General features: G+C 39.0%; 1 protein-coding gene across 4 annotated transcripts in view; it reads right to left on the bottom strand.

The window, feature by feature from the left end:
- The window catches only part of pak1 (p21 protein (Cdc42/Rac)-activated kinase 1), a 55458-nt gene that overhangs the window by 25358 nt on the left and 6041 nt on the right, over nt 1–24059 (bottom strand). For 2 of the 4 annotated variants that reach the window (XM_015051982.1, XM_015051985.1), the window contains exon 2: nt 13723–13773. The gene's annotated coding sequence lies outside the window, so the exon portion shown is untranslated. Of the gene's footprint in view, nt 1–3464; nt 3487–5746; nt 6174–13722; nt 13774–24059 lie in introns of those variants that run through there. The other 2 variants (XM_015051983.1, XM_015051984.1) reach the window with 2 other exon arrangements.

The following is a 24059-nucleotide window of genomic DNA, read 5'->3' as shown; positions in this document are numbered from 1 at the left end:
CTTTATGAAGATCTGCATCTGAAATACAACTAAAAAATACTCGGCATCAACAAACGGCTTCTAGTTCTTACCTTATTTAAGTTTAGAGCTCAATTTTTAACCCCAAAAATAAAAGCAAGCAACAATTTGAGAAGTTTTTCAGCAGGAAAAGAAAAACGTTGAACCTGCTCAGAGTGTCGGTCCAAGAGCGAGACTGAAACCGTGAAGCCATGTGGACTTTTAACCCGTCCTGCCTCCCGCAGACGGTGACATCAGCTTGGTGTCAGAAGGTGAGTCACACGTGGAAGCAGTAAAAGTTCACAAATGCATCCAAATGTCCCAGAACCATTTGGGTCTTTTAATCCGGCACCATAACCCCAGAGGGGGAACGTCACCCACACACGAAGGGCGGCAAGCACTTAGAGAAGGTGTGTGTTTGTAGCCATCTCGCATACAAACAGTCGTTGTTTAGAAGGAAGTGACGGAGTCTTTATTGTCTGCTTTACACACACACACACACACACGGAGATGGCAGATGTCTCAAATTTCAAACACTGCTGTCAGTTTCCAGTTTCAGCGGAACCCGGTTTCCAAACAATCCCATACTGTCTACTACACAACACACACACACACACACACACACACACACACACACACGAACAACACACAAGCTTAAAAATACGATGGCATATGAGGATCAGATGGGGATTATTTTGTTTTTTTTATTACAAGGACAGTCACAATATTGTCAGAATAAAGATGCAGCATTAGCAGAAGAGTGACATCAGTCATTTTAATGAGGAAAACAAGTTTTGATGAGAGTTATCAGCTTGGTGAGTTTGTGTGGTTGCTTCTGAAACACAGATAGTGGTTCGCACAATTGTATCAAATTTCAAGCTAATTTCATTATCTGTAAAAATTATAATAAAGTATAACTTAATAAGACGCTCAACATTCCTGATTTTAATTTTGGCTATCTTTTGTGTTCCCGTAAAATAAATACGTCTTTCTTCTAATATTCCAACATTATTCTGGTAATATCATGACTTTATTCTTGTACAAATATTTTCTAATATCCTGACTTTATCCTATTTATCTTTTCCTTATTCTGTCATAGAAAAATAAGCCTCACTGGAACATATCTATTCTAACTGACCAAATACGACTCTATACAAATCACTCAAACTTTGCACAAAATCATGAAAAAAGAGACATTTAAATTTCCTCTGCTTTTTTCCAACATAGCACAGTAAACAAAACATTTTAGCTTTCTGCATCTGGCCACTAAGGTATTACGGTCATATTATCACTAAAGGCAAGAAAGGGAAAAGGAAGAGAAGCAGCAACTATATAAACACAAAACTTCTTAACATGTTCAGGTGATGAAATCATCTAAAGTTTAAGATTAAAAAGCAACAAATCTAAAGCAAAATAAACATTTTCTGACAGTGATTTAAAAGGAGTACCAAGACAGTGTAAACATGGTGAGTAAAAGCCTTGATTTGCTGAGGAAGATGACAGACTCCTCCTGCAGCACCACACACACACACACACACACACACACATACACACACAGAAACCCGGTGTGTGTTAGGAGTGTGTGAGTGATGAGGAGGCACCATGCTGTCAGAGACCGTAGATGATATCCTGAGTTAGATCAAGATCCCTGCAGAGATGATTACAGAGACTCTGAGTCTCAAATCATCTGAGCTGTCAAATCCAACTAATTCTGAGTTACAAAGGTGATCTGGGCTGGAAAACCCATTAATCCCAATTCATCCCTCTTCAGATACCTAATCTGGACTCCGAGGAGTCAGACTCAGAACTATTAAATCTGCAAAGAGAGCCAAGATGAGGAAAACAAAACAAAAAGGTCAATCAGATGAGCAGCAATATTCTGCTGCTGAATAAGTTCTAATGGAAACAGAATAATTATTTTAATTATTGATTATTCTGACGGTTAATTGGATAAAGAAAACTGCCACATTCTGCAGATTTTTCATTTAACCTCTTAAGCCTTTATTAAAATGTCAAATGAAGAAAATAAACTATTCAATTCCTTTTTGAATGACAAAATAAACATTTTATTGTCTAAATTGTAATAGTAAACACTTGATAATTTGTAGCAAAGGATGAATCTGCAGCTGAAAGTACTTCCATCATCAACATGTGAAAAGCTCAGTCCTTCCTGCTTGATCGGTACAGAGTGGAGCTGATCTGGTGACTATTTTTTATTATTTTAAATTAATAATTAGACAGAAAAAGGTGCTTAAAAGGCATTTATTAGCAGAATTTGAACCACGTGAAGCTAAGATTATGACACCTAAAGAGTTCTGGGAAGAACATTTTTATAGAGAAAGGTTTTTTTTTTTATCTTAAATTAAAAACTTATATATATTTTGTACAGTTTTGCAGCTCTGACTGTGTTATTTTTCTGGTCTATTTCATCTGTATACTCCAGTTAACAATTAAAAGATTACAAAATTAGTTGAAGTCTCTCCTCTAGAGCACAAGTACAGCGATTACACCTGGTTCTTATTTATAAACATAGGTGAACCCAAAATAGGAATTTGCCGTTTCCATCGGATTGAAGTGGGTCAGAACCAACCAGGTGCTGCAAATTAAAGGACCCAAATAACTGACCTACTTTGGTTCGACTATGAAATAAAACCAGGAATGATGTTTGTCTGCTGGTCTGAAGCGTGCAGACGCGTTTTAGTTCAATGCTGAGGAGGAACAACAGCAGCAATGCTATGAACCATTTAAAGTCATTTATTCCACAGAAAGAGTTTTAAACTCATGTTCATTTTGGGCCGGCATAGTGGTGGAGGATTCTGGCCTTTCCCCCCCGATGGGGACTCGGCACCGTGAAGAAAAAGAAAAAAAAAACAGTTGGAGACAGGAAAAAATACTGTTGAATCATGGGATGTTTTTGGTTTCCACACAAATTTCTTCCATTTTCGTTCATATCAAATCAGTTTTGCACTTCAGGATGTGATTAAGCTGCTGCTCGGAGAAACAAACCAAGTCTTCAAATCTTATCCATGTATGTAATAAAATTTAATTTTCCATTCCATTATCCATCTAATGTGTGCAGGCCTACATATAGAGACATTCATTATTCACGTTGGCACATCTGAAGAGACGGACGCCGGAATGCGTCAGCACTTCCTGGGAAGCAGACACACTTACTGGAACAGGACACACATTTAATAACGTCTTACATACAACTAAAATCTGACTAAAATAAAAAGCGTTTGCATAACTTCCAGTGTGAAACAATAGATGGACAGACATGTAGACAACCAGTGGGTGAATCCGGATTCCCTTCAGCTGCTCTGAGGAATCCGACAAGCTGCTAAATAAGCAACAGCACCGTCCAAATTTCCTCCGTTTGCTCTTACATAATCAGCTGCACCGACTGTTTATTTCTCAGCGGCTGAGTCAAATTAACAGGACAGAGATTTCAGTTAAAAGCCTTTTACCTGTGCAGAGCTGCCTGCTCTTCTACATGGTTACATAATCTTCAATAATTCGGAGTGATTATTCGGCCATGGAGAGGAGAGGAGAGGAGAGGAGAGGAGAGGAAAGGAGAGGAGAGGAGAGGAGAAAAGGATTCATATTCATAAAAAAATAGTTATTGCAGATTTTCTCCCTTATAACATGGTTACAAGTGAAAAGTCTTCCAGTTTTTAATCAATATTAAAAAATGATTGACTTAATCAGGCTCCTGTATCTTGCTGAAAGTTATTTGTAGGTTAGTTTTGTCTTATTTCAAGCTCACTAATATATTTGCACTTAAAAACTAGACCGAAATACTTGGTAAGAAGATTTTGTGTTTTTGCAGTGTCAGCCTTTTTAGAGGAAATCTAAAGTATTTGTGGATTTTAGCGACTCACTGGCAGCTTTAGTCTGTAACCGCCGCAAAAACCAGAATCCACATATTTTTACTTTAAGTTTCATTCAGATAACAAGAAATGTCTGGTTTTACAAACGTTAGCAGCTGAAATGTTTGCATTGAAGTAATAAAAACCTAACTTCTGAGCTCCAGACATTTAGGAAAGCTGTGCTGGCAGTCCCAGCAGGGGGTCTGGTTTCCTCGTAGCCGAGGGGAGCAATGCACCTCCTGGCATCCGGATCCAACAGAGCCGCTAGCTGGTGCTGACGGGTAACATAAATACCAGACATAAACAGAACAGAGACTAAGGAGGAATTGGTTGAGGACAAATGGAGGTTTAATGCGGCTTTCTTTCTGAACAGATAAAGCAACAAAAATAGAAACTATTGAAGCAGGAGACTGAACCATCTCACTGCATCTCATTTCATTTTATGACTGAAGCCCCGATGACAGAACGAGAAATGAAACCGTCTCGTTTGTCTGCAGACTCAAACCCGAGGGCGCAGACTTCAAACGTATATTTTAACATAATTTACAGACCACATTTGAAAGCCTGCATAAGCATACATCCACTGAAAAACAAGTCTGTTTCTATACAATCTCACAAAGTCAGCTATTCGATTTTCAAGTGTATTAGCATAAAAATCCTTTGCTATGTTGGTGCAGTTCCTCTAATCATTTTACCCTTACAATAAAAATATTGCATTCAACAAATATCAGCAAAAGCTTGAGAGGTTTAAGCCAGAAAGCTTAAAGTTAAATTCGGGACTTTTTAGGACCTTTTTTGTGAATGAAGCAAAAAACTATAAGTATAGAGGATGCTTGGTGGCTTCTGCTGTATTATAATTAAGCAGAAATTTCAGCCAAAAGTGAAATTTCTGGAGTTTCTCATGCTGAATATTGGCTCTCTAACCCATCTTAACCCCATCACATATGATAGATGCAAAACAGATACCTAGTTAGTTAGCATGGGTGTATTAGCAGTTAGCGGTAGCCTAAACTGCCTCAAGTCACAGAATGCAATAAAGATGTCTCTGCTTGTGACTTAAACTTTTGCCTGACAGAAAAATTATGTCATCAATCATCCATGATAGACGCAAAAAAAGATAGCTCTGTATATTACCAGCTAGTTAGCGTTAGCTGCAACCGCATCGAGTCATAGGACACAGTGAAGATGTCTCTGCATGTGACTCAGATTTTTGCCCAACAGCAAGTTACGCGAGAAAAAAAGAAAAAAACACAACAACTATGAATGTGAGACTAATAGTCCTGCCAGAACAAAATGTAAGACCTTCGATTAACATATTTAAGTTTTGTGTTTTATGAATTTAAGGCACTTAAATTCATAAGTGCCTTATGAATTTAAGGCATTGATTTGGGCATCAATGCATAAACTGAAAGCATGCATAAGCATACATCGACTGAAAAATAATTTGGAAAATTTTATTTTGTTGTTGTTGTTTCCCACACCACTTGGTTTTACCCCAAGTGGTGATGATTTTGTTGCTCCCTTTGTGTCCAGTCCATCTCCCATGATAGACACAAACAACACTAGCTAGCTAGCAAGGGTATTTTAGCAGCTAGTTAGCAGTAGCCACAACTGCCTCGAGTTACAGAACGCAATGAAGATGTTTAAGTGCAAATCAAACTTTTGCCTGGCAGAAAAGTCCCTATGACAAAATTTAAAACCAAAATTAACACATGTAAGGTACTTACACTTTATTTTATGAATTTAAGTCATTATAAGACATTAATTTAAGACTTTTTAAGGATGCACGGACATTCTGTGAATAAATAAATCTGGCATAGGGCAGCAGTGGATGACAAGTTCATTCACTCTCATTAAAGTACACAAGCCAAAATAATCACCTTCGGTCATCTGTCGCTGTGCTGCCGCTTCAGAAACTCATTTGAGCTCATAAAATGAATTTAATCCACAGTTTGAATCCAATCCCAGACGAAGCATAAGTGATAAAACTTTGTGAGCTGTTTTCACAGCTGATCCATCCAGCCAACACATGCAGAACTTTAATTAGTTAACGACCACCTCAGAAAAAAGCTGCTTGGGGGGCAAAAATAGAACGTCTTTTGTCATGTGGCAAAAGTGTGTGAGTGTTTGTGTGGGAGGGAGAGAAGGAGGGAGGCAGATGGTGATTCAGAAGAGGAGGACATGGCCAAAACATCAGATAAAGGATACACAAAAAACAAAGAAAGAGAGAAAACAGGAAAGCATGAGGAGAGAGGGATGGTGTTGAGAGGAAGGTGGGATGAGGAAAGTGACAGAAACTAAATGAAAACAGAATTAATTTAAACATAGGTAAAGCAGAGAAGAGAGAAAGGAAAGAGGGTGCGTGACTGAGGAACAGACTGTGTGATGGTGGGGGGCATGTCCACACACACGCACACACACATCTTTGTTCCCACAGCATGACAAATACAAAAGCCCCACACTTCAATAGTTCAGTGTTTGGTGTAATGTTACAGCTCAGGTACAGACAAAGGGGATCTGTTAGATGTCTGTTTCACTCTAATTTTAAACCTCAGTCAGTCGTGTTCCTGCTTCACTCGAAGTCGTGTCAGATTTCTTCTGGGGGTTTTTGTTTTCTGTTTGGTTACACTTGAGAGGTTTCAGACCAAAATAGTCCTAATATTAGCCAAAGATGAGCTGAATCAGAAAGCAATCAGAAAGCAAGTTCAGCAGCCATACCAAAACCTTGTTTCCACCTGGCCGGTAAAAACTAGAAATGACTTCAACTGAACCTGTCTGACAACATGAAGTAGGCATAAATGTTTCAACAAAGCAACATTTCAAGGCCTTAGGGTGTTTTCACACCTGGTAGTGCAGGAAAATTTCAACATTTGCTACATTTCCAGGTGCACTGTCAATTGAACAAAACTTTTTGAAAAAGCTGTTCCCCTCCTCACCTGTGGGGGCGCTGCACCAAGAACCACTGAAGGAAACAACATAAAAACCTCTGAAGAAGACACTGACCTCAACTTCCTTCTTCACAAAATGTAAACAAAAATTAAGTGGCATCAGATTTTAGCGTTTGCAGGATTTCATCTATAGTTCATCAATTATTCTCCCGCTAGCGCTAGACTCACATTTGTTTTTGTTGCATTTACCCAGAATGCCCTGCAATGTAGTCCACTCCCTGCTTTTCCGCATTTGCATTCAAATTGCACCAGAATTCACTTCAACTTCAAACGAACGGACACCGAAGGTTGTAGGCGAAAAAGTGTTCGTTTTTTTTAGTATAAAATGCAAAATATAAAAAATTTAAGCAAAACTACCATTTCACTAATGTTCTCAAGAACTGCTGATAATTTTGAAAGGAACACAAAATGTTGAGTCAAGCAGATCAGAACACCTTAATTATTCCAACCTAAATCAATTCCTGCTACTCCAACCTGTTAACTCAGATTAATGGCGTTGGGATGGATGCCAGGAATCGGAGAGCATTCAGCTCTTGGCAGTGATTAAGGATGTGATTTTTCCGACGTTCACCCGAGACGACAACCAACGATGGAGAAAAGCAGAGTGGCGTTAAATCCTGAGTGATGGAGCGATGATTCAACCTGCGGTTTCTGTGTGCGCCGCTTCGCTAAAAAACTGCGGAAAAATCCAGAATGAGTAACACTTCTTTGAACAATAAAAGCACAATTGTTAAACCGTCATTTGCAAAATGTGACTCAGGTGAAAAGAAATGCCTTTGATGACAGAAAGGTTAAAAAATATATGATTAGTGACATTTATTACAAGAGTCACATGATTTAGCATAAAGCAGTTGGCTGAAACTCAATCTGAATAATCCATATTATAATTTTGCCTAAATTAGCGGGATTGGTGCAAAAATCAGATTACGCTTTGCGGACTCATAAGACAAAGCAAACAATGTGATCATTATCTGCAGGTTTGTGTGTGTAACACATTGATTATACGGGTTATTGTAGGAGATGGAGCCTATCCCAAAACCCCACCCCAAACACACACACACACACACACACACACACACACACACACACACCCATCTGTACAGCCCCGCCTCAGCTCATCGCCTTCAGGGGACAACTGCAGCCACAGCGTGCGCCCGTTCCAAGGAATCTGTGTAGATTATTAAAAAGAGGAAAATCAATTTGGTTCACTTCCTCCTAAGATAATTTAGAGGATCTCCTCTTGCTCAGCGTAGTTCTTTGATCATTTCAGTCAATGATTCAGAGCCGGCTGCTGCTGCTCGGGATGTAAAGCAGGTCGTTCATAAATCACAGCCGGATGAATCCTCCCGGCATCATCTTGCTCAGCAGCATGACTGCATTGGAGTCGGCTGGCAGCACTGCTGCATGTAAATGTATGCACTGGTGTATGTAGGCGTTTTAATATTGCTCATATATTTGTCTGTAGCTAAGTCAGTTGAGGTTGAATTTAGACGTCGCGTTACGTTTTAGGGAGATTTCACACCTGATAGTCCAGTAGACTCGGTTCGATTGGAGAAAAAACAACAATATTTCTTGTTAAATTTCCAGCTGCTGCAGCTCTCTTTCACACTGCACTGCGTAAAACAAAGCAGGCCGATTGAAAAACCTGGATAACATTGGACCAACATGACAACATGCGTCATGGACATGAAGGAGTCTACATGACTGTCTTTGATTATTGTTATGAAGTGTCATCCAGTAAATAAAGACACTTTTAATGCAAATATTAATGGAACTTTGCTTTAAAAGTGTCATTATATTAAGAAATAATGCAAAGTTGGCACTTTTAATTGACTTTTTATGCAACTTTTAGTGCAGTTTTGTACTAAGGGTGTCATTATTTCCTGAATGACACTTCATGATAGTCGTAAACATTTATGTAGACTCTTTCTGTTCATGACAGACGTTATGTCAGGCTTATGGACATCCCTTCAAATGAAGTGTTACCAAAACCTATTCCCCTTCTCGCCTGTAGTGGCGCTGCACCAAGAACCACTGAAGGAAATGACAGAATCCTCTGAAGAAGACACTGAATGAGCACAACTTCCTTCTTCACCAAATGTAAACTGATTTTAGTTGATGTAGGATTTCTCTTTTGTCTTTGGTAAAAGACCATGAGATATTTCTCTGCTAGCGCTAGACTAGCGCATTATAGTCCACTTCCTGGTTTTGGCACAGTCTCTGGTCTGCTTGGCGTTCACACCTCCCTAAACAAACCAGATTGTCCAGACAAACAAACTGGAGTTTGATTAAAGTGGACTAAGTCTGAGCCTCAATTTTATTAATTAAAGTTTTATGGCATAACTATGTTTTAATTAATCCAAAAAGAAATGTAGAAAAATTTTAATAAAAAGAATTTACACTAAGAGGAGACGGTTTCAGTACATTTTGTTTAGCTTGTGTGAAGCACAAATACAAAAACCTCAAGAGTGTGTTTTCTGAATCATGTTGTCTCCGTCTGCAAATCAAAAACCAATCAAACCGACACTCCCGCAAATTGAACCATGAAACATTCAGGCCCTGAAGCCAGGCCTTCTGTGAAAAAAACAAAACAAAAAACTAATAACTTGGTTCAGAAAATCAGATTGTCTACAGAACCATGTTCAGCTCAGACAGAAATGGTTTCGTCACAAAGAAATCCAAAAGGGCAAGAGGATGATTTGAAACCAACAAAGGGAAATAAATAGAACGATAAAATGTGAAATAAAGGTCACTAAGCAGCAGCAACATACTGATCTGTAAAAGATAAACGCAACAACACTGATACACAACAAAATCCAATAAGGCTGCAAAACACACTCACACACAGCTCTGCATAATCAATACAGACACGGACTGCAAGGTCACATTAAGACCCCCACCTGGCACACCTGATGTCCCGGGTCTGGACATCCTCTAAGACTACTGAAGTAGCAAAACAGACAAAAAGCCGTCTGACTGATGAGAGTGTTCAAGTTTCTGGCATCTCTGAGGTTTTAACATGTCCGCTTGGTGAATTAGAAAAGACATTATACAAGTTGTTTAATACCTATGAATGAAAGCAATTCCTAGAAATTAATTACAAGAACTCAAGAAAATATGGGATGCTTGTGATGAGGAGCTGGAGCTACTTTCTGACTGAAATACAAGTCTTGGATGAGAAGAAACTGACATTAAAACTGCTTCATAATCCAGGGACTTACGGCACATTCACACCAGACCCGTTTAGGTTTGCTTTAATCCAACTCCAGTCTATTTGTCTAAAAAGTACGGTTCGTTTGGCCAGGTGTGAATGTGTAATCGAACCATGATGTGGACTAAGAAAGTGAACCCTGATCCACCTAAAAACCCTGGTCTCGGTTTTTAGTGCGGTTCGAATGCAAATGTGAACGCCAAGCGGGCCAGAGACTGCTCCAAAAGCAGGAATTGGACTATAGCACAAAGCATTCTGGATAAACGCAAGCAAAACAAAAGGGCAGTCTAACAGGAGAAATGGTTTGTGAACTTTTATTTAATTTTCATTGGTGCTGATTGGCTGAACCCCTGTAGTGGTAGTTCATGGGTGTCAACGATTTGTAACCTCCTGTGAATACCAGGGGGTCACCTGTAAAAAGCAGGTGTTCAACATGATACACCAACTCAAATCTGGACTTCATGGTGGAAAATTAGAAAACGAAAAGTGAGGCGAGAATAGTGGCGTTCGTTGCATTCCCATGGTGCACTGCGGTGCTTTAAGGGCAGACCCATCGTCTGATGAATTTATGGGCTTTAAGAACTCTTCAACCAGAAATGAAATCAATAACATGGATGTAAACTGCTGCTGATGTGCTGTCATGGCTGAGAGGAACACAGAGAGCAATCAGAAAGCATAATGTGAGTCATAAACATAATGGATGATTTATAAAGTTTATGGGACACGGGCACTTAGAGGCTACGATTGATCTTGCATTTTTCCTGTCCTAAAATGGAAGAAAGGTTTTCACAGTCTGGTCAATTAATACCTGCATGAGTCCAACCATTATTATCGTTCTCAGGAGTTTTACCATCACATTATTACTGGAGAACATGTAGAAGAACTTTCAAGGTAACCAACTCCTCCTGTCTGGAGCAAAAAGATGAGGAATGAAGTTCTGAAAAAGACACCAACATCAATCTGCTTAATCTGGGAGGAAGCTGAAAACTGAAAAGAAGAATGAAGCAGGAATCTGACCATTGTTAATGGTCTGACAGAGATGGACTGTGAAAAGAAGGCAGAGACAAAGAGGGTCCAAAAGAGGAGCAAAGTATAATGGAGAGAGATGGGGGGAAAGATGAGGAAGGGGGTAAGTGGGGCTCAGAGGCAGATAAAAGCACAAAGCAGCATAAACTACCACAAATTAGAGCTGCACAATATTGTAAAGAAAGCCGTCTAAAGATTTACTCAGTTTTCACATTTTAGTAGCTGCATTTCCGTTAACTATAAAATAAAATAAAAACAATTTTGCTTAATGGAAACATGCCAATTTAAAAAAGAAAAACTGACATTTTTTGATAAAAAGTTGTTGCGCTGAGATGAGGTAATTTTTCCGCCACACCAAAATAATTGTATTTTTCTAAACTGCAGCGGAAACCCCTTTTTTTCACATCACGAGGCACATGACCAACAGCTGGATGTTACTGCTGGCGGAATCGACAAAGATGAAGACAGGAAGTGGCAGGAGGATGAAGGCGTGGCATATTTTTAATGACTTATCGTGTTAAACTTATTCTTCATTGTGTTTTTAATTTCATTGAAACACCTCAATTCCGAAATTGTGTTTTTTCAACATTAGTGGAAGTAGTGAAATAAAGTTTTGCGTACTTTTCTACTGGAAACGCACCTGCAGTCTGGACTACTCTTCAGCAAGGAAAACAGCTATTGGCTGTGCTAAAACTCACAAGATGACATCATCACCTAATTTGCATATTTGACCATGTGTAAATATATTCAAAACTACAAATTAACTTCATAAAATAATTTAATAATGAGAATACTTTCCCTGAAACTACACTATATCGCAGGAAACGTCACACACAGTGTCAGACATGGTGGTGGTGGGGTTGCAGGAGTTAAAGCACACTTCAATTATGCAGCAGGACACTAATCCAATAATTATTACGAAGGAATTTTTGAAATGCAATGTTTTATTAAAATTTTACAAAAACGGGTAAAGAAAAAATTCTCAAAATATACTAGTTTTTTTTTTATTGATTCATTATCTTTTGAGAGAAACATAATAGGAAGATTGTTTCCCACCAGAAACAAACATCTTGGTTTATATATTTGAATATAGAGATGTATGCATAAAGCTCAAACACAAATGAAGGAATGAATGCAGCAAAAACATTTAAAAAATACATAGCAATTCCCCAGAGTGTAGAAACTCTGCCCCATCCCCCGCTAGCCTCCACACGCACGCACGCACGCACACACACAGGTATGCTGAGGGTCTGGCTTCATCGCCGATCTACCAGCTGTCAAACTCCACCCCCCCAGCACAGCCATGAATAATGGAGGCTGCAATGCATGCTGGGAAACATCAAGTCAGATAGGCAGAGTTACAGTTCACTTACAGAATGTGAACAATCGTTTCCTCTCACTAAACTGAGCCAAAGTCTGGTCATCCAGTCATCTGCAAGATGGCAGCTAAACCTGCACTGCTGCATTCAATGGCTGACTGGGAAATTTAATAAAATACAACTAAAAAACGTCACAAAGCAATGCAAGAATATGTTTGATGACTAACAAATTATAAGACGAGTATGATTCTACTAAATCAAATTAACATTTTTTAAAACACATCTTTGTGTTGATCTTTTTAATTTGTTGCTGAGTTAACAAACAGAAGGTCTTACAGTCTGATTTTATACGCGCCACACCCTCAGCGAGCCATGTGGCCGCACAGCCAGTGCTGAAAACCAACATACTGTGATTCACACGGCTCCCAAAACTGTTATACACAATAGAAAAGGAATATTATTTTGTTTATCTAACTGAAATGTTTCTGGCCCTTTAAAATGATTCCCACTTCAAGTAATCTTCCATCTTTAGACAGCTCTGTGTCGTGGAGAGAGATGCACACAGAAAGCAGCTGAAACACCAGTCAGTAAATGTTACAGTGATCAAAACAAAAGAGGTAAGTTTAAGAAAAACAATTACTTTTTCTGTAACCTTTGAACACATCCAATTACCGGAACTTCATTAAAGTATAATTACGAGCTAAATCACCTATCATCCTTCTCAGATCATTTTTTATTTACATTAGGAATCAACTGAAAGGTAACAAGTTATCCACATGATCAGAAACATTACACTTTCTACACATCTGTTATGCTTCCTTGAACAGGTTAAGTTTGGAGGGGCTACAGAAAACATGTTCTTACTTTTTTTTTTGCACAAAATTATTCTTGGATAATTACATTTTAGTCTGCTCAGTTCTGCCTATTTTGAGCTTTTTTTAGTTATCACTTTAAACCCAAATAAGTTGCTACCGGTCACAACCCCCAACTCAATGTTTACACTCGCACAATTATACAACTGTACATCTTTGAAAAGCATTAGTAAAGCCTGCTGCACAGCCAACAACAATGCAACAAGTGGTTTCTGGATGACAAGTCAACAACAAAACACTTGTCTTTTCCAGCAGCCATTGTACAGTGCATACAGCTGACCAACCGGGCTGGAGCTCAGCTTTGGATGCTAGGTAACGGCACAGTGATTGCTGTCCAGACACCAACAAACACTAACTTATTGCCAGAAAACAACCAGGTGTTTTTTTAAGCACCTGAGCTGTTATTAGAAGCAGCAGAGACACAAATGGAAGTTTAAAAAAAGCGTTAAATTTTGCATAATAGGTTCCTTTTAAATTTACCTAATAACGTCGAGTCTGAGTCACTCCTCAGCAGACAGGTTCAACCGCAGCCTGCAAAGAAACACAGACACAAGTTAAAAACATAAATACTCTGCCCTTTGAGGTACAGCTACATCAGTTTGTAAATGTATTAAATCGCTCTGGTTTCCAGACAAACAGCAACAGTACGTCGTGTGTTGAGTAGGTCAGCAGCTTAGGCAGAAAAGATAATCTACCTAACATCAAATAGTAAAGCAACATAAACAAACAAACACAGCCGTGTAAGTTTAGACCATTTGTGTGTACAGAGCATGTTTAAGAGGGCCGACAGAAGGGCAGGAGGTGAGTGGCGGCCCTGCAGCTGTCCACACATTCACACCTGACTGCGAGAAAACACACACGAAGAAGACGGTAACACGGACAGACAGAAGGTTGCTTTAGCAGCTTTAGATTATGGCTTATTAAGGTGTTTTTAAAGTCTAATCACCACTGGCTCACACAATATGCTGCCACCTGTAAGGCTAGCAGTGTTGCTGCTTTTGCTTTGCAATTCAAACTTGGTAAAAAAAAAAATAAATAAATAAATAACTGGTGCTTTGGCTGTGTTTTTTTGTTTTGCTTTTTGTCTCCTGCTTCTAAAGAAGAAACGGCAAAGAACTGCTTTGGCATGTAAAATGTAACTTATTCACCTCTATATTCTCCAGAGTGTTGGCTTTTTTTTTTTGGTCATAATTTTTCTGGTTGAGGCGTTGCCTGAACAATTATTCCCTCTGGTTTTGTTAGCTGTGTAGACGAAATGATTGTTGCCATCACTTTTTTTTATTTAACTTTTGGACAATTGCTATGATGCGTAACCATGGCAACAAGATTTTTTTCAAACCTTTATTCCCCCCTCAAATTGACCACAATGGGCAATGTTCATAAAACTGAAACCTCCATCTGCCCGGCTTTCTAACTGTAGATCCAGATAAAAAATGTTAAACAAAGCGACAAAAGCAAATGAAGTGGATTAGCAGTGCTTACAACTGATGGAGTCACAACAGGATGTGTCACTGTGGATTATTGTCTCTTTTGCTTGGAAAAGGTACTTGGAAGACATGAGTAACATGTAACTCAACCTGACCGCTAACACTCTGCATTTAAATGGCATTTTGCAAATACAGAGTTAACTTAGTCTATTATATCCATATAATCGTTTGTTTTGCGGCTTAATGTGTCACGGTGTAACAGAACACTTTAACAGGGTCATGCAGAGGTTAAGCTGACATTCTTGGCTGGTCATATTTAAAAGTGCTTAAGGGAAGAAAGGTGTTGATGACGTTTTGTTAAAGCTGAGGTGAGAACTCGGCATGAAGTGTCCCTTTAAGGGAAAACAACAGAAGGACGGATCCTGCTCCGACAGCGACAGCAGAGAAGAAGAAAAGTCTCAGATAGAAAGCAGGAAGTAGGGTTGGCGCTACAGGTGGGAATCTATGTCACAATTTGATTAAAATGTATTTTCCCCCCATTCAAAACAATTATTTATAACAATTTTTGTGAAAGAATTAGAAAATTCCTCCAGAACAACAGAGACGCACTGATTCGATATGAATATCTGTATTGATCCCAATAATGAAAAAATACTAGATGTTATACTCCTAATTGCACTGACTTTTAATCTTAAATAAAGACTCAAATCCACCTGCTTAGAGTTGCTTTTGAACCATAATAAATGGGACATTATCCAACATATTTGATGTTTAGTGATGATTTTAATAACTTCACTTGACAAAATGTATTGTCTGTTACTGGTTTTCACATCTACTGACTATAGAATACCTTATTGACCCTAAGGGGAAATTGATTATTTGTTGACAAGCTACTCCATCCAAGGTGTTAAAAAAATAATAAATAAAAATATATAACCATAAGTAATATTTAACAAATATGTTTGTGATTTATTTTTATGTTTTTATGATGTAAAGCACTTTGAACTGCCATGTCGATGAAATGTGCTATTCAAATAAACTTTACTGAAGAAATTAAAGTTGTGTAATTTTTACATGTTTGACCAAACTTGTGAAGCTGTTGGTGTATTTAAGTGTGCTGTACTAGTGCAGTTATTAAATTAATTTAAAGAAAAGGAAACAGCTGTTCTCCTGTATCAGAGCAGCTGGTAATAAACCTCACATTTTTGATAATTAAGAGGAGAATAATCAGAAAAAGAGACTTCCCATGTTTCATTGTGATATGGAGTATTTATACAGTTCCTTTACTCACAAAAAACAAATACAAAAACAAGTCAACCATAAGAAGTGAAGAGAGACACTTCAATATAAACAGAAGTTATTGTTGAAAAGCAGCAGGAATACACAGACAGAGCAGTGATTAGGGGAACTGTATGGAAAGAAAAAGCAGAGAACAGAGAAGAGAGGAGGATGTGAAAAGAAAAAAATAGGAGGAGAAAAATGGGAAAGAGGAAGAGACCATCTGCCTTGCAGTGTTGGGATACTTGGAAAGGTTTGTGCTGGGTGGTATCTGTACGAATGATATCATGATGTTGGTATTTGAAAATATCAGAATACAAAGTGCTGGAACTCCCCTTCCCTGAAACCCAGAAAACAACCAGTGAGAGTAAATCTGACACACAGCTGAACCTGGACCCAAATTTACGGCTCCATCCACTTTATGCTTCCATCAATCTGCGGATCGGCCGGTCGAAGCAACACTTACGTTGACAAAAACAGACAGCATCATAATGTAATGTATTTAACTGGTTTAACTTAATGTTCTGAATCAACAGGAAGCTGAACTGATCATGTAAGAAACAACATGCTGCTCCAAACCCAATACTGCCACTCCCCAGAATCTACAGTCACTGGAAAGAAAGCGCTGGTTCTGCTCCAAGTTATGACCAAAGGTTGGATCATATCAGCACCAGTAACAAATCTGCTTTTAAAAGTACTTTTATAGCACCTTCGGATAATTATAAAGACTGATCGGGTTAAGTGGATGTAAAACTGGTTAAAAAAAACCTCTGTGACTGTAACCTGCATTAAGTTTTACAGACAGACAGAAGCCAGTTTTGTGAGCTGAGGAGTCTCCTGATTGGACGAGAGCCAGGAACAAGTGTGGGAATCCAACCAGAGACACAGACTGATTTCCCACAGTGTGTAAAAAGAAAAGCAGCTGATTAGAATCAGATTTAGTGGGCTGAAACTGCTGGAAGAGTGGCGGTTCTGGCCAAGTGAACTGTGGCTGTAGCAACCGGGTCTGGAGAGGCAGTAATAAATCCAGAAGCTTTATAGGGTTCAGGATTAAGACTGCGCTACACCATCCATGTCCCGAATGACCCGGCAGAACGCAGCTGGACCCTGGCAGATCTGAAAAGCTCCTTGAGAATCAAAGCAAAAGGTTTTCTTTCCTGCATCCTCACCGCCCAGGTGCTACAACAGGCACATTGACCTCGTCAGGATCTGGGGAAGGTCCTTGTTTAAAGGGGAGGTTTCTGCTTCATCACCATCAGTTTCAGCCCTGCAGTGGAGGACGAAGTACGACCATTCATCAACCGACTGGCTTCTGAGTTAAAACTATTTCACAAGTGGTGAAACTTAATACAAATTTTTAATCAATTGCCGGGTCTGTAATTAATTGCAATTAAGCACATTTTAATCAAAAACCATGTAGATAAATTAATAGGAGTGCACCGATGGCAGTTTTCTGGCCAATTAGCAATCTTTAAAAAGCCTGCCCTGCCGATTCTGATTTTCCAATGTTGTTTTTTTTCTGAAATGTCGCTAAATATAACAAGAACAGCTGGTGACAGTGGGGTGACTATTGTTACCTGCAAATATGTCTGTCAGTCAAATCTCTGTTGATCACAGGTCTCCTAATATTAAGGAACTCAGGAACTTTGGGTACAAAATAGCCAGCATTTTCAAATTAAACCTCCTTTACACCCCCTGGCGCAAAAATGTCATTAGGATAGGATAGGATAGAAGTACTTTATTCATCCCTACCGGGAAATTACTGTGCAGTTGCAGCATACACATACACATGTAGATTATATCCATTCATCTTTCCAGTGTTCCAGGAATCCCCAATTATCCATGGAACTTCTTTAGAAATGTGGATGCTAACATTAGCATTGGGGACATCTGTGCTGCGGCTACATATTTAGCATTGAGATGCTATTTTAGGCTTTAATAGCTTTGCCTTACCAAAAGGAGTTACTTAGCCTTAGTACGCCAACTCCTTTTACCACAACAATAGTCTTTAGTGGTGTCGCATCAGATTGCTTTTCTAAGCAAAAATTAACTCCCAGTCGCCCATCGCTGTTTGCAGATATCCTTTGTGTGTCGAATTTACTGCCAAACCAGAAACACACGAGCACAGAGGGTCCGGTTTGTATTTCTTCATTACAAAAACATTAATTTGACAAAATTAGGAATAGTATGGTTTTCAGCTTGACCGGATCTATTGTAAGCTCTCAACACTCTTCATTGTAGATGCTGTTACTGATGGAGGAAGACTCAATGTTAAACTGTCAGGGAGACGTTTAAAATAAAGTCAGATAAATCTTAATTATGGGCTTTCAGGGTGTTTATAGTTCTAAACTGCAATGAGACGTAGTTCTAAAACAATCTAGATGAGCTTTACTTTAACAAACGTTTAAAACGCCTACCTATTGGCAGCTGACCTGTTGGTATGAAAATTTCTACATTTTTTATTAGCTTAAGTGCAACTGAACCCTCTAATCCGATCGCCTTTAAACACATTATCAACAACAATTACCGTATTTTCCGCACTATAAGGCGCACCTAAAAACCTTCAATTTCCTTAAAAGCCAACAGTGCGCCTTATAATCCGGTGCGCCTTATATATGGACCAATATTGAGCCATGACAGGTCTAGCAACTACAGTAAGCAGCCGCCGACTTCATTTTCGCCCGTAGAAGCAGAAGCGAGCGGTGCATGCTGGGATAGTTGTCAGAACACTGGTTTGTAATCTATTAATAAAGTTTGACTGACCTATCTACCTACTGACCGTCTAGAATCAGGTCGTCTGCAGGACATTGAGCACCACATTCTACACGAACATGCTGTGACATTCCCTTTAGTGCAGCTCCACCTAGTGGATGCATAACGTAATTCCAGCCTCTACTGTAGCACTATTCTATGCGCCTTATAATGCGATGCGCCTTATATATGAAAAAAGTTTTAAAATAGGCCATTCATAGAAGGTTCCCCTTATATTCCGGTGCGCCTTATAGTGCGGAAAATACGGTACACTGGCTGAAAATAATGTATGCAGTCTATGACAGACTGGATGAACTCCCAAACAAAAGCTGTACTTCCTCATTTGAAATGAACATTTGTCTTTACAGCAGTGAGAGTCATAAATTTAGATGAATACATAGATTGGGTATGAACTCATTCACCTTGTGTGCTTTAATTGGCTGATCTGTGGTTTTCTCTGGACAGAGTCGTGTTGCGCTCTCTGCAGATTACATTATCCCACAAAAAAAAACATTTACAGTATGAAGTCATGTGATGATGAAATGCACAAAGCAGAAAAAAAATAATTACAGCACATCTGTGAGGGATGCAAGGCAGCAGGGTGTGAACGCGATACATCAGCACTGAAAAATTCAGCTTTAAACAGCTGGCTGATCGAAGGAGGGCGTGACAAAATGCTAAACCCTCTTCATGCCTCGGCTCTGCATTCCTACACGTTTATTATTTGAGTCTCATCCAACAGCTTCTGCTTAAAAAGGCCAAATTAGACAAAAATTTTATTTACATATTTTTGACAGCCAATGTTCTGAATTTGACAGAAAAGCAACAGGAATTCTGGTAAAACAGAAACTCAGGCAGACGACTCCACCATCTTTAAAACCTAAATTATTAAACACTAGTCTAGCTCTGTGACGCCAACATGGCTGAATAACACAGACAAAGCAGTAATCAAGCCAAAATTGTACAAAAAAATATAGATATTTCGCATCTAAGATTAAGAAAAAACAACCGTCTGTAAATAGGTTTTACCCAGAACTCAAGTGTTAGTTTTAGCTTCACCTGCTTCAAATTATGCAAAAAAAACAAAAAAAACTCTCATATTAAGCACCTTTTACCGTCTAATTATTAATCATCCATCCATCCATTTTCTTTACACCCTTGTCCTCTGTGGGATCGGGAGGGGTGCTGGTGCCCATCCCCAGCTAACGTTCCAGGTGAGAGGTGGGGTTTATTTTTTTCCAACACCAAAATATATGCAACATGAAAAAAGCTGTAAAAAGCAAAAGCTTGTGCACACTTCTTATTGATCGGTAACTTTGTTCACTTTTTCCATCTGACCATGGACTAGGCATCAAAGTTAATGCCTGGCAGTGTTTTGGTTTTTAGCAACATAATTTTTTTCACTGGTGTCAAAAGATCCCACTGGTAGTACTGCAAACACAATAATATGGCGCACCTCTAGTTAACAAATAAAGGGCCTCCATCTATCTTCAGTTTAATGAAATTGAACTAAAGTTCTGCTTTTCATGCAGAATGTATCAGCATGATAAACACACCCACTGCAGAATCAAACCATTTATTTCCAACTTGCACACCCACCCTAACCTGGCTGTTAATCCGCTTTCTCATCAGTGCAGTGGATTTACTTCAAGTGGGGAAAAAGAACTGATCCCCGATCAAAACTTTCACCTGGACTGATGCGGTCCACCGGCTTCATGGGCTCCATCTATCTTCAGTTTAATGAAGATAGATGCTCCGGCTCATTTTCATGGGGGGAAAATGAGCAGGAAGCTTGTAGTTTGGTGCTGGGGTTGGTCTAGACGCCATGCTCAGCAAGCCCAGCACCCTTCCAAGCAGACAGTCTATGCATTATTCAGCTGCTGGCTGGCTTTTTGCTGCTCCACAGCCAATTCTGCCATTTATGTTGGTCTGAGATTGAGCGCAGGAGAAGGAAATATCAATGGTAATAATTACAGTGTTGTGTCAGTATTGGTTGTGGAAATGATTCTGCACTTAAAATCTAATTATGTTTTGAAATGTTCATCTTTAAAACCAGAGCAAGCTGATGAGTAAAATAAAACAGGCTGCATGTAAGAATAGCTGCACATGCAGGGAAATATGCTTGTTCACCATTTTTGTGGCTCTCTCTTGGCATTTGGGGGGGAGAAAAAAAAATATTGCAAGACTGGAAACAGATGATAACCATTCTCCTTTCGCTCAGCAGCAGCAACAAACCTGCCTTCCAGCACCTTGAGAGATTAGGAGATTATAAATGCCAGGAACTGATCAAAATTCTTCTGCTCTGGTTCATACCTTGTAATAAGCAGCTCGTTAGGGTCCAAACGGTTAAAAATATCTTCAATGACAGGTGAGATGGAGGCGAAACGTGAAGTGCTAACACATACAAGCTCTGACAACAGTCTGCTGTCTCCTGGAGACACCAAGTCACAGCAGCAGGAGACAAATGGGTCGTTAAGCCCTCCCTCATGCTGCCGAGGTGTCAGAGCGACAACTGTGTGGCTTCATGCCTCACATGGGACAATAAAACATTCCTTTCACCACACCCAGATATCCATGGCAACAACTGGGCCGCTATCAGCCCTAAGCCATAACCCGGTGCTCCGGTTAGCATGTTCCTGAAGTACGTATTCTCTCATTGGTCGGTTTTAGAGCTTTTGTCCTTGATGTTCGTTTGTTTGAAAAGACTGTAGAGCTGATAGGAGCTACAGGATAACCAGCACCGGTTACATGTACAGATTATAAGTCTGAAGTGTGTACTGCTACACACCATCTTCCAGTTATAGGGTTCTACAATAAAAATTATCTGGTCCTGCAGGTTCGAAAAACATTTGGCTCCAACCTCAAATGCAGACAAAAGCAATAACTTTCACATTGTTTATTAAGTAAGAATGGAATGGAAAGATTGTATGAGAAAAAAAGTTCAATGTGCTATCAAAGTAGATGCTTTGACTTTATTACTGTCGAGGAGTTTTGGCCAACTTTTTCTGTTTACTGTGTGATTTGAAAAGTTAATTTTAGATTTGAATCACTTTAGATTCATTCACACCAGCCCTGCCTGATCCGTTTCAATCAAACTCCAGTCTGTTTGCTTAGAAAGTTCAGCTCCTCTGGAGAAGAGTGAATGCACAAACTTTGATCGATTATGCAAAATAGCGAACAGTGGTCCACGTAAAAACCTAGGATTCGGTTTGGTTAAAGTGAACTCTGGTGCAGTTTGTATGTGAACACCAAGTGGATCGGACGTTGAGTGTTTTGAGACTTTCAGCATCTTTTAGGTAATTCGTCACATCATTGGTGAACTCACTAAGAAGAATGTTCTGAAAGTAACGCTATTGTCACCTGCATGAAGATAATATGACAGCTAGCTGCTGTCCATTTCCAGGATTCACAGGCATCTTGCATGTTGATTGTCACTGCTTAGGCATCAGAGAATATGTCCTGCACCTTTATCTGATTTTACTAAACTTTAGAGAAAGTGATTCAAAGAACATCATGTATGTTTATGTGTTTATAGGCAGAAAACTAATCAGCAAATGGAAACTGGGTCAATTTTGACGAGTGGCTGATTGGTGCATCACTACCAAAAACCCTGGGACTGGAGGAAGTGTAGAAAGGTGAACTTTCCCTTAGCCTTTCTGTATACCCTTTAACTGTCGCTTCCAAAAACACTTGCATGTTGTCCAGTCGGTCCAAGTGGTTTCAAGCAACTAGCATGCAAAGTAGCATCTTCAGATGTTTATGCTGTTATAAAGTCCAAAAATAAGAAGAACGCAAAAGTTTACAACAAAAAAAACTCCCTTTAAGAGCTGGAACAGTGTTATTTTTGGTGTATGTACTCACTTAACAACATAGTTGCAAATTTCTGACCTTTGAATCATTCAGCCATAGAAATGCTCACAAGTTTAAGAGATGAATCAGTTGTGACTTTCAGAAATGAGCTATTTATAACTGGATCTTCAGACAGCCGCTCATAAAGACACAGCTTGTTCTATCATAGTCTAATCCATGACAATTACCAAAAATAAAACAGAAAATAGGACTTTAGCACCAACATGTTGGCTCTCAAAGAGATAACAGCTGAAGTAGATGTTTTATGTCCTATATGAGGTCTTTGCTGGATTTTCCTTTCTATTTTTAAAGAAATTACTTTCAGATATGATTTAATCATTTTCACTTGGGCCCTTTTTTCTGTTTATTTAGAAACAGACTGAACAATCTGCTGTCATGGTCAGGGCTTTGACTGAAAATGAGTAATAAACCAGGCAGAGCTCAAAGAAAAAGCTTCAAAATACTACCAACAAGTCTTCAGATCCCTTACAAAAATATCAAGAAATGAGGAATGACTAAAATCTTTTGCAAAAAGCATAGAGTTATTAAAAACACATTGGCAAAATCGGAAATACCAGTCTAACAGTTTTGTTGTTTACAAAGGAAACAACCAAAAATAAGACAGAATAATTCCTTAAAGTTATTAATTCCTAACCCAAATGTAGAACAGCTGAGCCAAATCATCTGCCTCGGTGAGTATGCACTCAGAGAAAATGTGTCAGCTGACTAAAGGCTTTGGCTGACTTTAAAGAGTCAGGAAGCAGCAATAACAGTAGATCTAACTTGTAAATCTAATAAAAATGCCAAAAGTGTCCTGGTTTGTTTAAAATCAATGCGATGCAGCAGATATATGTGCAGCAGAGCGGCCAAACCCACAGAGTTAACTTTCGAGGATGTACAGGGATTCTGCTGAGCCCTGTGGAAAGAAGAGTGTGAGTGCATCTTGTGCAGAGTGTTGCACAAAACCTAGAAAACTAGAGAATGGCTTCTCTACGTCAAAGACACAGCAGGCCGTGCAAAAGCACAATGAGGTTACGGTAAAGTAACACGTTGGCTTTACAGGAATATTTGATTCCCTTTTAAATTGGACAGTTTTCCAGATACACAGTGCCTTGCCAAAGAATTCAACCACAAACTTCAATGTATTTTATTAGAATATTTACACAATAGACCAACAAAAAGCAATTCAGAAGTAAAATGAAGGACAAAGGATACATGGCTTTTATGGTTTTTACAAAGAAAAAAACTGAAAAATGTGGAATGCAATTGGAACTAACCCTTCTTTACTCTGTTAACTGTCAATAAAATTCAATACCTAATTATCAAATAGAGTCCACCTGAGAGTAATTTAGTTTCTCAAGGCGTTTTCACACCTGTTAGTCCAGTAGATTCTGTTTGATTGGGGACCGAAATTGCAACATTTGTTACATTTTCAAACCAAATTTGCCACAGTTTCAACAGGTTGGCCATCAAGTGAAACTGAAATCACTTTCAGTTCTTGTTTATCTCATT

Source organism: Poecilia latipinna, unplaced genomic scaffold, assembly GCF_001443285.1.
Source record: "Poecilia latipinna isolate Pla-1442-1.1 unplaced genomic scaffold, P_latipinna-1.0 Scaffold1078, whole genome shotgun sequence".
Classification (NCBI taxonomy): Eukaryota; Metazoa; Chordata; class Actinopteri; order Cyprinodontiformes; family Poeciliidae; genus Poecilia; species Poecilia latipinna.
Note: the sequence above shows the minus strand (reverse complement) of the source record. Positions and strands in the feature narration are given on the sequence as shown.